This window comes from Puma concolor, chromosome C2 (assembly GCF_028749965.1).
Source record: "Puma concolor isolate L17-30 chromosome C2, mPumCon1.1.hap2, whole genome shotgun sequence".
Classification (NCBI taxonomy): domain Eukaryota; kingdom Metazoa; phylum Chordata; class Mammalia; order Carnivora; family Felidae; genus Puma; species Puma concolor.
Window position 1 is genome coordinate 97154726 of NC_141675.1, and position 15420 is coordinate 97170145.

Sequence of the window (15420 nt, forward strand, 5' to 3'; positions counted from 1 at the left end):
TCAAATTTTAGAATGAGCTTGTCAATTATCTTCAAAATAGCCTGATAGGTATTACATTAAATTAAAAGAGAAAAAACATCCTTAATGTATTAATACACAGGCACAGCTCTTCATTTATTGGAGTCTGTTACATTTCTCAACAATGTTTTATCATTTCATTGTGGAGATGTTGCATATTTTTAGTAGATTGTTTATGTATTTAGAATTTCTAATGATGTGAACTATTTTACTTTTTCCTAATATTATTGCTCGTGTATAGAAACACTTCTGATTTTTTGTGAGTTTGAATTCTACAGTGTGACTGAATTTACTTAGTTCTGGCCTTTTTGTAGATTCTATGAAGGTTCTCTCTATATGTAATTATTTTGCTTGCAATTACACAGTTTTAATTCTTTTATAACATTAAGCTTTTATTTATTTTCCCTACCTCATTGTACAGAAGGGAAACTCTAGGAAAATACAAAATAGAAATGATGAGAGAGGACATTCTTCTTTGGGAGAGTTGTGGAAAGGCCGTATTTCTACATCTACTGAGATGATTATATGCTGTTTTGAATTATTCTGTTAGTATGGTGAAATATGTTAATGTATTTTTTAAAAAATGTTGAACCACATTTACATACCTGAGGTAAAATCCATCTGTTCATGATGTATCACTGTGTGTGTGTGTGTATGTGTATTTGTACTCAGTGTCTTTCTGTTTTTAAGATTTTGCATCTGTGATCATATTAGATCTTGGTCTTTAGTTTTTTTCTTATATTTGCCAAGTTTTGGTTTTGACTATATTAGTTAAAAAGTGTTTCTTCCTCCTTCAGTATCTGAAAGAACTTATGTAGAATTGGTATTATACCTTACTTAAACATTTGATAAAATTTCAATAAAAACATTTAAGCCCATAATAACTTTGTAGGAAAGTTTTTGATTATGAACTCAATTTATGTTGCAGTTATGGGCTATTTAGTTTTCCTGTTTCTTATGATATCAGTTCAGATAAGTATATTGTTCAAGGAATGTGTCCGTTTTATCTAACTTGTAGAATGTATTGGTGTAAATCCTTTTATTTTTTTGTACAATCTCTAGTAATGTCCCTTTTCATTCTTGATGTCATTTGTATTTTCTCTTTTTTCTTAATAAGTCTTGTTTAGAAATTTGTCAAGTGTATTCATCTTTTTAATGATTCCACTTTCAACATTTTGATACCTGTTGTTTGTTTTATATTTTGTTGTTTTCTGTTTTTGTCATCATTATTTTTTTGTATTTACTTTGGGCTGAATTTGTTGTTTTGTCTAGCTTCTAAAGTAGAAATTTTGGGGGTGCCTGGGTGGCTCAGTCATTTGGGCATCTGACTCTTGGTTTGGCTCAGGTCATGACCTCTGTTTGTGGGTTAGAGCGCCACATTGGGCTTTGTGCTGATGGTGCAGAGCCTGCTTAGAATTCTCTGTCTGTCTTCCTCTCTGCCCTTCCCCTGCTCTCTCTCTTTCTCTCTCAAAAAACAAATAAACCAAAAAAAATTTTTTTTAATAAAATAAAGTTGAAGTGTTGGTTACTTATTTAAAAATAATTCTTCTTTTCTGCTATAAACATTTAAGCTACAAATACCCCTGGTGCAGTTTTAGTGAACCACACAGATTTTTATGTACTATGTTTTTATTGTAATTCATCTTGTACTCTTTTATAATTTTCTGTTTGATTTCTTTTTCGTCCTATAGGTTATTTAAAAATTTGTTATTAAATATAGCTTTTAAAATTATTTTCTAATTTGATACCATTGTATCCATAGGATATATTCCATATGATTTTAATTATTAAGCATGTTTGAGACTTTTTTTATAAGTAGTAGTTAGTCTGTTTTGGTGGATAATTCATGCGTACCTGCAAAGACTGTACAGCTGTTGGGATAGACCTATATATATACAGTTGTTGGGTGATGGTTATATAAAAACTCTGGACACAAAGGTGGACTTGTCATCTCCATATAATCTGTGAAGTTTGCTTCATGTATTTTCAAATCTCTTTTATTGGGTACATTCACTTTTGGAATTGTTATGACTTCTTGATGAATCAACCTCTTTACAATTAGGAAATATTTCTTTATTTCTCCAGTAATATTCTTTCCCTTGAAAAAACCTTCATCTGAAATTAAGATGTCCAACCAATTTCTCAATCTTAGTGTTTAAAAATTTTTTTTTTCAACGTTTATTTATTTTTGGGACAGAGAGAGACAGAGCATGAACGGGGGAGGGGCAGAGAGAGAGGGAGACACAGAATCGGAAACAGGCTCCAGGCTCCGAGCCATTAGCCCAGAGCCTGACGCGGGGCTCGAACTCACGGACCGCGAGATCGTGACCTGGCTGAAGTCGGACGCTTAACCGACTGCGCCACCCAGGCGCCCCTCAATCTTAGTGTTTAAATAGTATCTTTAACACAATATATCTTAATCATAAAATTATGTCTTAATCTTAGTATTGTAGTGGTATTGTTTTTACACATTTACTTTCAACTTCTCTCCCTTTGCACATAAAATGCATAGAATTGTGTCTTTTTAATATAATCTTATTATCACTGACTTTTACTGGGATGTTTTGTTTATTACCATTTAATGTATAATTATTAATATAGTTTTGTTTTAATCTCCTGTCTTCATGTTTGGTTTTTCTTTATCTCATTTAATAACATATCTCTGTTTTTCTTTCCTTACATCTTTGAGTTATATCACATTTTTTTAAATTTCATTCTCACTCCTACTTTTGGTATTTAGATTTATAGCTTTGTGTTGTAATTTTATGTTTATATAGAGCAGTGATGTCTAAAATAACTTAACTGATGGAAATCTCCTCTATCTGTTCAATCAAACATGGCCACCAAGGATATGTAGTTACTTCGCACTTGAAATGTGGCTAGTGTAACTTTAGGAGCTGAATTTTCAATTTTATTCAATTTTTATTAATTTCTTCCTAAATTTAAATATCAGCATGTAGCCACTGACTACCCTTGTGGGAAGTATAGGCTTAGAGTTTACAATATGAATCTTAGACATTGCAGTGTACACTCAAATAATCTTATGCCTTAACACATGCAGTTTAGTGGGGGTTTTTTTCCTCTCTTCCTCCCCTTTGTGCTCTTGATTTTGTATGTTTTAGTTCTATACTACATATGCTAACAATCTCTAAATACATTCGGTATTGTTATTACTTTTCTGTTTTTTAAAGTGTATTTATTTATTTTGAGAGAGTGAGAGAGAGAGTGGAGAGGCAGAGAGCGAGGGGGAGAGAGAAAAGGCGGGGGAGGGGAAGAGAGGGAGGGAGACAGAATCTCAAGCAGGCTCCAAAGAGTCAGCCTGAAGCCCAAGGAGGGCTTGAACCGAGAGATCATGACCTGAGCAACAATCAAGAGTCTAACACTTAACTGACTGAGCCACCCAGGTGCCCCTTTTATTGCTTTTATTTTAAATGCTCTGCAACCTTTCAAAAATATACATAGACTTAAATACAGATACAGACTGAAAAGTCTTTTATATTTTCCCAGGTTTTACTATATTTTATGCCTTTCATTCATTCTAGCAGATCTGCGGTTCCATTTGGTATCAGTTCTCTTTAGCGGAGTGTCTTGTAGTATGTTGCTGCTGAGGTAAATTCCCTAAGGTTTTGTTTTATGAAATTACTTTATTTTCCCCCTTTTTTGGAAGAGATAGATCTATATACAACACTCCTAAGTTGACTTCTGGTGTTTTGCACTTTTTATTATTGCCTTGTGCAATAATACATTGTGCAATTATTTTTAGTGGAAAATAAACCATCATGTACGTTGTTCCATTGAAGATAGTCTATTTTTTACGGACTCATTTTAAATTATTAAAATTTGTTTTCAGCAATTTAACTATGAAGAGGTGCGTTTTGCTTTGTCGCACTCTGCATGGGGTCCACTGAATATCAGATATGTGTTAACACCTTTCAGTCATTTTGAATTATTCTCTGCTCTGTTTCTTTAAATACTTTTTTTTATCCTTTTCTCTATCTTCTTTTTCTACAGTAATCGTGGGTTTGATATTGTCCTTCAGATCTCAAACACTTCTCTATTTTTTTTTTTAATTTTTTTTTTCAACGTTTATTTATTTTTGGGACAGAGAGAGACAGAGCATGAACGGGGGAGGGGCAGAGAGAGAGGGACACACAGAATCGGAAACAGGCTCCAGGCTCCGAGCCATCAGCCCAGAGCCTGATGCGGGGCTCCAACTCACAGACCGCGAGATCGTGACCTGGCTGAAGTTGGACGCTTAACCGACTGCGCCACCCAGGCGCCCCAACACTTCTCTATTTTTAAAAATTATTTATTTATTTATTTATTTATTTATTTTTTTTTTTTTAAATTTTTTTTTCAACGTTTATTTATTTTTGGGACAGAGAGAGACAGAGCATGAACAGGGGAGGGGCAGAGAGAGGGAGACATAGAATCGGAAACAGGCTCCAGGCTCTGAGCCATCAGCCCAGAGCCTGACGCGGGGCTCGAACTCATGGACCGCGAGATCGTGACCTGGCTGAAGCCGGACGCTTAACCGACTGCACCACCCAGGCGCCCCTAAAAATTATTTATTTATTTGACTATATATGTATAGTTATTTTTTTCAGCTCTTTTTTTTAATATATGAAAATTGTTGTCAAATTAGTTTCCATACAACACCCTATATTATATATATTTTATATATATATATGTATATATATATATATATAGCTTTAGTTTTGATATCTTCTATTGATTTCTTTTGTTTATTTTAAATATGAAATTTATTTAAACAAAAAAATGCTTGACTTGAGTGGGAAACTATCTAGGATTTATTTCCTTTAGAGTAATTTGTTCCTATTTAAGACAGATCACCCTACATGTTACAGCTATGTACAAAAATGTTATGAAATATTCCTTGGGTTTATAGTGATAAATGTAAAGCATTAAAATTCTCTAATCAAACAGAGTATGCAAGTTTTTATATTATTTTTTGTTTTCTTATGAGAGCAAAAATAGCTTACTAACACATGAAAATAAGAGCTGAATGAGCATGTCACAGATGGAGATTTTTTCCATATCCGTGGCATTTCCCCAATATTTTTCCCCATCCCATCTCAATTTGGTATTGATCGAAATATATCGTTGGTCATTAAGTTAAAAACTGCAATATGCTCATGTACATACACACAAGTTACTTTATGTGCAGCAAAGGAATGGGGAAGGGGAAAATGAAAGAATAGAGAAAACTACACTTTAGTCATCAGGATGTGGTGGAACCAGACAGTGATTTTCTTTCTTTCTTTCTTTTTTTATTTTTTAAAAATGTTTTTTTAAATGTTTTTATTTGTTTTTGAGTTAGAAACAGAGAGAGTAGGAGAGGGGCAGAGAGAGGAAGACACAGAATCTGAAGCATGCTCTGAGCTCTGAGGTGTCAGCACAGAGCCCAACACAGGGCTTGAACTCACGAGCTGTGAGATCAGGACCTGAGTTGAAGTTGGACATTTAACGAACTGAGCCACCCAGGTGCCCCAAAACTGCAGTTTTCTAGTTAAGGTTGTACTCTTGGTCTGGAGGAAGAGTTCTGGAATAAAGTGGCAGATTCCATTTTTTCATAAACACCTCCTGTCTGCAGTAGGAACACATCAATTATATCTTTATGCTCCATCTCTAACTGTGCACGAGTGTTTGTTTCATTGATTGGCTGCTCGTCCCTTTGGCATCTGATCTGCCTCATTGACAAAGCTCATTGACAAGCCTGTTGTTCACAACAGGCTTTCATTAGTTTACTAAATGCACTGTGCCTCTTAAATAGCACCGCAGAACCATCCTGACCCACCACCTTCAAATGAACATGATCATTGTTCCCACTCTTGACTCCTTCCATGGACTTTTCATCTGCCATGGTGTGTGCCACATTCTCCTCAGCTGCTGCCTCACAGAGGTACCAGGCCTTCACTTGAACGAGCACACACAAGGAGTGCCAGGAGCGCTATTGACCTGTCTTCAAGGATACTAATTCTTTTCAGATTCCAGTCTGGTGTTAAATTTGTCTAATAAGTGCTTAATCTATGATACTGCATTTTTAAATAGAGAGTTCAATACATTTTTCTTTAATATAATCATGTTTCTGCTAAAATCCACCATCTCTTTATTCATATTGGTCACCTTTTCTACTTGCTCCTTTAGATTTTTTTGTTATTTTATTTAAAATCTCTGATAATTTTGGGGTTCCTGGGTGGCTTAGTCAGTTAAGTGTCTGATTTCAGCTCAGGTCATGATCTCACCATTAGTGAATTCAAGCCCCTAGGTGGGCTTTGTCCTGATAGCTGAGAACTTGGAGCTTGCTTCGGATTCTGTGTCTCCCTCTCTCTCTGCCCCTCCCCCACTCAGACTGTCTCTGTGTCTGTCTGTCTGTCTCTCAAAAATAAATAAACAGTAAAAAAAAATTTTTTTTAATTTTTTTTTAACGTTTTATTTATTTTTGAGACAGAGAGAGACAGAGCATGAACGGGGGAGGGGCAGAGAGAGAGGGAGACACAGACTCGGAAGCAGGCTCCAGGCTCTGAGCCATCAGCCCAGAGCCCAACGCGGGGCTCGAACTCAAGGACCGAGAGATAGTGACCTGAGCTGAAGTCGGACGCTTAACCGACTGCGCCACCCAGGCGCCCCAGTAAAAATTTTTTAAATCTGTTAATTTCAACATCTGGGCCGTCTCTGGGTCTGCTTCTCTCCATGTATTCTCTTTTTGCTGTGATTTACATATTTTATTTGTCATGTAAATTTTATGGCACTAAAGATATTTTGTGTAAGAAAATAGTAGAAATGCGTATAAATCGCATATATGTCTAGAAAACAAAAGTCTATGCTAGAGAGCTAAATAAATCTGGTCTCTAGTTGAGATGTGTTTGGTCTTTGTTGCAGCTTTAGTTTGACCACAGGCTTTAAATGTTTGAAAGTAGAATTAAAATGAAACCCTGCAGATTTGGGGTTGAGCACTAGTGATATCCATAGATCTCAATGCTTCTCTGCCCAAGTCCCAGCTTTTTAAAACATGAAGATCTCTGCTTTTACAGCACTTTCAGCTCTTCATATTTCTTTTTTTTTTTTTTTTTTTTTTAGAATTTTTTTTTTTCAACGTTTTTATTTATTTTTGGGACAGAGAGAGACAGAGCATGAACGGGGAGGGGCAGAGAGAGAGGGAGACACAGCATCGGAAACAGGCTCCAGGCTCCGAGCCATCAGCCCAGAGCCCGACGCGGGGCTCAAACTCACAGACCGCGAGATCGTGACCTGGTGAAGTCGGAAGCTTAACCGACTGCGCCACCCAGGCGCCCCAGCTCTTCATATTTCTAAGGAGTTTTCTTTGCTCTCCTCCAGGCCTACTAAGACTTTGTATGCCCAGGAAGATCTTTCCTCTGCAGAATGCCTTAGAGAAGCCCCACTCAGAACCCTGTTTGTCTGCAGCTCTTAAAAGCTGAAATCTGGAGTTGGAATTCATCCCTCTCTGCTCTCCACTCCTGCCTTCAAGCCTGTGGAGAACTGCCCCTGAGCAGTCAGTAAAGACCCAGGCAGTAGAATTAGTGAGTGAGTGCAGATTCACTCTACAGCTACACTAGAGTCTCAGAAGTCAAATGTTTCTTGGCAGCCCACATAGAGGCCTTAAAATTTTGTTAAGAAGGAACGCCTGACTGGCTCAGTTGGTGGAGCATTCAATTCTTGATCTAGGGTCATGAATTGAACCCCACATTGGATGTAGAGATTGCTTAAATAAATAAACTTAAAAAAATCTAACTTTCTTCTTTTGTTAGTATTGTTAAGGAGTCTGCTGATTTCCTGTCTATGGGGAATTTTTTCTTTTCCAGCTAGTCAACCAGGGAGGAGAGTAGATTCATATGTCATTTTCTTTCAAGGGTGCCTGGGTGGCTCAGTTGATTGAGTGACTGACTCTTGATTTCAGCTCAGGTCATGATCTCTCAGCTGGTTGTGGAATTGAGCCCCATCTAGGGCTCTGTGCTGAGTGTGGAGCCTGCTTGGGATTCTTATTCTTTCTCTGCCCCCTCTCCTGCTTACACACACTCTCTCTCTCAAAGTAGAAAAAAGAAATAATAATAAATAAAAAATAAAGATTATTTCAATGTCACTTTTCTTAGGAGTTCAGGAAAATATTCTGTACCTCACATGATTTGTTTTGCTTGGTATGGAGAGAGTTTTACTCTCTTATAATTTCCTAGTTCATAACCAGAGGTGGAACCATCAGTCAACATATTTGCTAATGTAATGAAGGGAAATAGAAGAGCCGGCTCTCCTGTGTTAAGTTTTCAAATTCTAGATCTTTTCCTAATTTGCTCCTTTCTATATTCTTAAGAAAGTTGTTTTGTTTTTAATTTTTTTAACCATGTCTGTTTCCTCACTTTTAAAAATGGAAGAGTAATAAGACCCAATTTATAATTTTTTGGTGAGGATTAAATGAGTTATATATAAAAAACTTAGAATGACGCCTGAAACATAGTAAAAATTATATGAATGCCAGTTTTTATTTTTAATTGGAATAGAGTTTTCTTCAGAAAGCATAGAATGTGTTCAAAAATCTCAGCAAAATAGAGAAAGGATCAAGATAACCCCTCACACACATTTTGTAGAAGATGGAATTAAAAACTACCACCAATTACTAAAACAAAAGATAACTCCATAGAGTAGCGTGTAATCAACCTGAATAACATTTTCAAGTTACTGGTGAGTTAGGTGCTTTATCAGTGGAATCAGGCACTTAGTTGAGTGGGGAAGAAAATATGCTGTTACATAAATTAAAATAATTGGAGGGGTAATCATCCCCTTTGGCATTTAGATATACACAATCACTGCTGGTCTGTATACCTCCTGGAGCTGATGAAATACCCTACAGTCAATGCACAGTGGATTCTCTTGCCTTTTTTTATGCCCCCCCTCAAGAAGCACTGGCCGACTATGCCTTGTTCTCAGCTCCTGAGATTGTCTATAAATGAAAGAAATAAGCTTCGGAGACCAGATGGAACATCTTTTTTAGCCTCCAATTTTTCTTTTTAATCTCTCTCTCTCTAAAGTATTTGCCTCTTCAAAATCTCTCCTCTTATGTCTCATTACCTTTGTGATATCTTCCAGTTACCTTCCTATTTTCCTCCTCTTCGTTCATCTCATGTAACTCAAGCCAAAATAACAAAAAATAGTAATAATAATAATAATAATAATAATAGTATGCCATGTAATATCTCTTGTAGATTAGGGAGATCAATGCACGATATTCTTTGGTAAGTATATCTTTTTTGTTGCTTTCTGTTTTGGGGGTGGTTGGGTGGCTGTACATGGATCAAACCCAGTAAGTATGTCTTTTTATTAATAATTATTTTATTAATAATTATTCAAAACTCCACAACTGTGGGAACATATCGACAATGAAAAGGGGTTTTAAAAGTTAAAAACAAAACAAAACAAAAACCCCAGAATCATCTAAATTAGGTCTAACCTGTCAAAATTGCAATCTGGAAAAACCGTGAATCTGATCCACAAACTCTTGAGAGACAGTCTCAGCTCTATTTTCTTAGGTCTTCTCAGGCTACACTGGGTCTCTCCAATTACCAAAAATGTGATCACCAGCAACGTTAGCATGTTTACTACCATTGGGAGTATTGAAACACTCTTTCTCTCAGCCTCATTCTCCTCTAATACCCCTAAACAATATACAACTCTGCCTAGCACTCTCAGTCTGTCTCTTTCAAAGAAACACTCACCGAATGCTGAAAATAATGCAATACATCTATTCTGATGCACTTTTAGATCCTGTGACTGATGGTTCAGGGAGATATTTTTAGACAAGGGGCTCTTCCAGTATAAACAACAACTTATATATAAGTCTGGCTCCATTCCTAATGAATTTGCCAAGAAACAAGGGTTTTCAGGATGTTGTATGTACATTTTCTGAAGGAAAAATTGAAAGTGGGCAACCTGTACTCCTTCCCATCTGCTTCTCTGCACTCTGCTAGGCGAGCAACCAATATCGGTCATAAGGTCTGTTCCACCTACCCTACTGATGGATTGTTTTCTCTTTGCCTTGTTTCAAGGTTGATGCTCTGAGCCAAACAGGCAGGCAGCTGTGGAGGACAGGAGCACAACTTTCAAATTCTTTAGCTAATTGCCAAAGGCAGCTGAGTTCAGGAGTCCCACCTGTTAGTGAGCAGCCAATTATTTATATGCTTATAAATCACCTTTTAAATATTAACAAGCCCTAATAAACCTTCGCTACTGATTACCATAGTAACTGACCATGTCACAAAGGAGAAGGAGACTGCTGACATATGGACAATGGGTCAGTGGCCCTGTATCTCCTGGGATTGCCATTTTTACTCCTTAACATGAAACTATTATGTATAAGAACAACCAAAAATCACGATTAAGGGAGCATAGGACATGATGAAATGCCTGTTTTTCTTCTCCAACCCAGGGAGTCTAAAGGGAATAGAATGGGTCCAACTCTCCATAAGCTATGGGAGCAAGCTGCCCGAACTTGTTAAGTGGAAGTTCCTATGTATAGACATACAGCTGGTCTACTTAGGCCACCCGCTATCAGATATTTTATTTCCCAAAGCTTCCTGGGCTGCTGGGTTCCACCAGTCTAAAGAGATTTCCCTAATGCAGTTTGTTGTTGCAAATAGGTAAGATGCTACTTGTGGGATGCTCAGTAATATTTAGTGAGATGCAAGCAATGGTTTCAGATGAAAAAGAACAGATTTTTCTCACAGCAAAGTGAAGGTACTTTCTCTCTTCTTTTAAAAGCACAGTGAGAAGGCAACCACCCGTGACCCAAAACTCTTTTTATAGTAGAGAAAGAAACCACCTTCTGCCTTGAACTGTTTTTTTCTAAACTAGATATAGGGAAGCTCACCACAAGTGGTATGGAGTATGAAATGACAGCTCAAAGAAGCTGATGGTTTCAGGGCATTAGTGAATAGTGACCTAATCAAGCAATAGAGAAATGTGATTGTAATCATTTTGCCATGACTGACCCAGAAATGGCTTTTACCATGATTTCTGAGAGATACTAGTGTTCAATAGAAAATTGAATTGACCATACTATAGAGAAGTTCCTTACCATTCAGCAGGTGTTCAAACTGATACCTTTAACCTCCGAGCTGCCTACTCGAGGGCAAAGAGCATGAGCTTTAGATTAGGATTTCTTAGTGTTACTACCATTTATGTGCCTCCCCCAGCTGAAGGATCAAAGAAATGGATGTAGGTCTTCACAAATTGTTAGATTTTGATGACAGTTATGCTGCCTGTTGTGGGGATATATCGTCCCCTCTACCTTGGGTATTCCCTGAATTGTTTTTATTATGAAGGGAGTAGGGATGCAGAGGCTGCATGAGATTTGTTTTATATATCTATATATCTTTTATATACCTAACTGGATGTATGTATATTTTATGTTGGAGTTATGGAGTGATGGGAGACTTGCCTTCTCCTGCCACTGTTACTTTCTAGGGATAGCATCTACTTCATGTTTGGCTCCTACTAGTCCTTCTTCCAATCTTCTATACCCACTAGACTGAATATTCAGATAGAGATTTAGAGTCTCTATAAAGGTGCAGAGATGAAATCAAGTCTTGGGTAGTATATTACAGAGAGTTGTTCACCAAATGAAATATTGTAGTATGCCTAGGGTGACTATATGAATAAAAATCCAGCGGGAGAGAAAATGTAGGAGTGATGAGAGGTCAAGGGTGGATCAGTTATGTTGAAAATGCTGTCCAAATTAAAGGCTGCAAAGAATGCCTAGATGAAAGGGCAATCAACCATGTGGATTGTAGAGAAAAGTTTATAAAGGAACTTAAGGCCCATTGGTCTTCTTCCATCAGGATGGTGGTGAGGTTGGCAAGGTGAAGGAGTCATTTGTAAGTGTATGCATGACTGATTTAAGAAGAACCAAGTCACTTGAAATACCAAGGGAAAGCAGGCAAATGACCCATGTAGATAGGGATTTAACACCCTCACTCCCCAGGCCTCCTCTTCATTTGGAGTGGTCAAGTGGAAAAGGTGGAAACAAAAACAGGACTCCAACCCTACTTGTGCTTCTGAATAGGTCTTAGACATTGGCCAAGTTGTTTCTCATTTTGGGCTCCTAGATTTTGAGCCCCTCTCTATGTTCTTTATAAGGATATATGAGCCCATACCAATGTAATTAATGTGTAAATTTATGAAAGCGGAATGTCTCTAAATAAAATATTGCCTATGTGGAAGACAATAATATTACTAATGATAATAATGGCCCCTCCTATCTTTTGGCAGTGGCTTCATATTCTCAGAATTGATGAGAAAAAGATGTTCAATAAAATACATAGAGAAATTAAAACAAGATTCTCTAGACAATATTATAAAGTGCTGAAGGAAGAAAGGAGAGTAGGAAAATTTTTAGAAGAGACTACTTAGATGCTAACAGGATAGAAAGAGAATTAGAAGAGTTGGACGTAGAATGGCAGAAATATTTACTACATGAAGATTCTGGAGACCTGATTCTAAGTCTGGTTCTGTTACTAGCTGAGTAATCTGAAACAAGTTGCTGAATCTCTTTCAGACTAGAATTTCTCATCCACTAAAAGATCTATTTTCACATGAAATTGAAAGTGGAAACTCCGTGTACAAAAAAAACAGCTTGAAGTCTTGTTAATTTCATTGAAACCTTTCTTGGCATCCTCCTGCCTCATTTCTCACTGTGGCCTTGGGTAACCTGTTTAAAAATCTAAGATTTCTTAGGATCATACAATGAAAACCAGGGAAGTGGATGGCATCTGATGGGTTGCTTTTGAAATTAAAGCACTCCTAGAAAAGTTTGAAATCCCTTAAGAAGGCAGTTGAAATGGATGTTAAAGATAAACTGAAAAAGGTAGCAGATTGTTGACTAAGCTTATTGTTGACTGTTCTGTAAACAAACATCTAGAAGCAGTATTTGCTATAAAAGAAAGATAAGTTCATGGGAAAGTATTGTCCCCCAAATCAATACTCTTCTAACAAACTTTTATATAAGTGTTCAGTTGACATTTGAACAACTTAGGCTTTAATCTTTGCGAATACCCTTATACACGAATTTTTTTGATAAATATAGTACAGTGCTATAAATATACTTCTCTCATGATTTTCTTAATAACATGTTTTTCCTTGGCTTACTTTATTATAAGGATATAATATATAATCTATTTACTATATATATATAGCATATAATCTACATAACATACAAAATATGTGTTAATTACCTGTTTATGTTATTGGTAAGACTTCTGTTCAACAGTAGGCTATTAGTAGTTAAGTTTTGGAGGAGTGAAAAGTTATATGAAGATTTTCAACTATTTGGGGGATACCCCTGACACCAGTATTAGGATCAACTGTAGTTGGAAGAAGTGCCCCAAAAATACTCCTGAGAATAACTTGGATCAGAAGACTGAACTTTGCATATTTATTAATGTCCAATGCAGTCTGATAAAATTTGTAACTCAGAGGGGTGAAATGCCCCAACACATCCCAGGAAAATGTTGTTAGAAATACTATCTTTGCCAGTTCTTATTCAATCAGGCTTCTTGGTTCCATTCTTTCCCCTTTTGCCTAATAATTCAGTGAAGTTCCCATAGGGAAATATTGAATGCAGTGGCCCACGCCTAGCGAGAGGAAGCTGGACAGACATCTGACCAGATTCATTCAGTCTTTTGCAACCATAAGTAAAGGAGGGTTTAGAGGGTGGGTGGGACAAGCGCTCCATGGTTTTGCAATGAAATCATCGTTTCCCAAAGATTTTTGCAAAATGCTAATCAACAGTGCTTTATACAAAAAGTTCACACAGATATTTTCTGATTTTCAGAATAGAATTGTTACTGTTTGGGGGTTTCAAAGCTATTGGGAAATTCTAAATATTTTTACCTTTTCTCTAAGGCTGAAATTTCAATTTCCAGGTTTCAATTCACCCAGTGTTCTATACAGTTCTAGATGGGCTACATAGTTGCGAGAGGAAATGGAGAAATAAGTTTTGGCTGGGAAAACACATTTATATGATAGTCTTGTGACAGGTCTCATCTGTATATTGTTGATGCAGTAACAAGCCCATGAAGCCACATGTTAAAATATATGTATTTTAATCTTGAGAGGTATTTTAAATCCTCTGAATTTTAGAAGTCTACTCAAATATTTCAAGTTTCTGTAACACCCTGTTTTGTTGGTTTTCAGATCAGATGCTTTCAGTAAGGATTATAAATCAGATAATTTGGCTGAAATCTCCCTTTGTTATACCCTTTTGTCATGATCTTGGAAACTCAGTTTATTTTATGGCTGTTATCTGAAGGGGCCAATGAGTAAAAGGAACTGGCATTCTCTGTCTTTATTGAGGTATCATTGACACACAATATTATATGAGTTTCAGGTACACAACATAGTGATTCAACATTTTTATACATTTTAAAATGATCATCACAGTAAGTCTAGTTACCATCTGTCACCATACAAAGTTAATATAATGTTATTGACAATTCCTCATGCTGTTCGTAACATTCCCATGACTTACTGATTTTATAATTGGCAGTTTGTACTTTTTTTTTTTTTTTTGAAAGAGGGAGCATGCTCTCACAAGTAGGGGAGGGGCAGAGAGAGGATCCCAGGCAGGCTCTGTGCTGCCAGTTCACCCATTTCACCTTCTACCTGCTTCCCTTTGGCAACCACCAGTATATTCTCTGTGTTCATGAATCTGGGTTTTATTTTATTTTGATTTTTACATTCCACATGTAAGGGAAATCATGCAGTATTTGTCTTTCTCTGAGTTATTTCACTTAGTGTAATACCCTCAAGTTCCAACCATATTCTCTCAAATGTCAAGATTTCATTATTTTTATGGTTGAGTAGTATTCCATTATACATATATATATATATATATATATATACATGCATATATATATAGCCACATTTATATATATATATACATACATACATATATATACATATATATATATATATATAGCCACATTTATATATATATAACGGTACATATAACTCTTCAAATTAATGTTTTCATTTTCTTCAGATAGGTACCCAGTAGTGCAATTGCTACATAACATTGTAGTTCTATTTTTAATTTTTGTGAGGAACTTCCAAAGTGTTTTGTATAGTGGCTGTACCAGTTTATAATACTACTAACAGTGCACAAAGGTTCTCTCTTTACCACATCCTCACCAGCACTTGTTATTTCTTGTCCTTTTTTTTCTAATAGCTATTCTGACATGTTTAAGTTTATATCTCATTGTAGTTTTGATTTGCATTTGACTAGTGGTTTGTAATGACTGGTGATATTGAGCATCTTTTCCTTTGCCAGTTGGCCATAGTATGTCTTCTTCGGCAAAACATGTATTCATAGCCTCT

The 15420-nt window shown here is 36.4% G+C and overlaps 1 protein-coding gene and 1 pseudogene across 4 annotated transcripts in view; one reads left to right on the forward strand and one right to left on the reverse strand.

The window, feature by feature from the left end:
- LSAMP (limbic system associated membrane protein) overlaps positions 1 to 15420 on the forward strand; it is a 922095-nt gene that overhangs the window by 193428 nt on the left and 713247 nt on the right. The window lies entirely within an intron of this gene.
- LOC112849868 (small ubiquitin-related modifier 2 pseudogene) lies at positions 5549 to 5902 on the reverse strand (annotated as a pseudogene).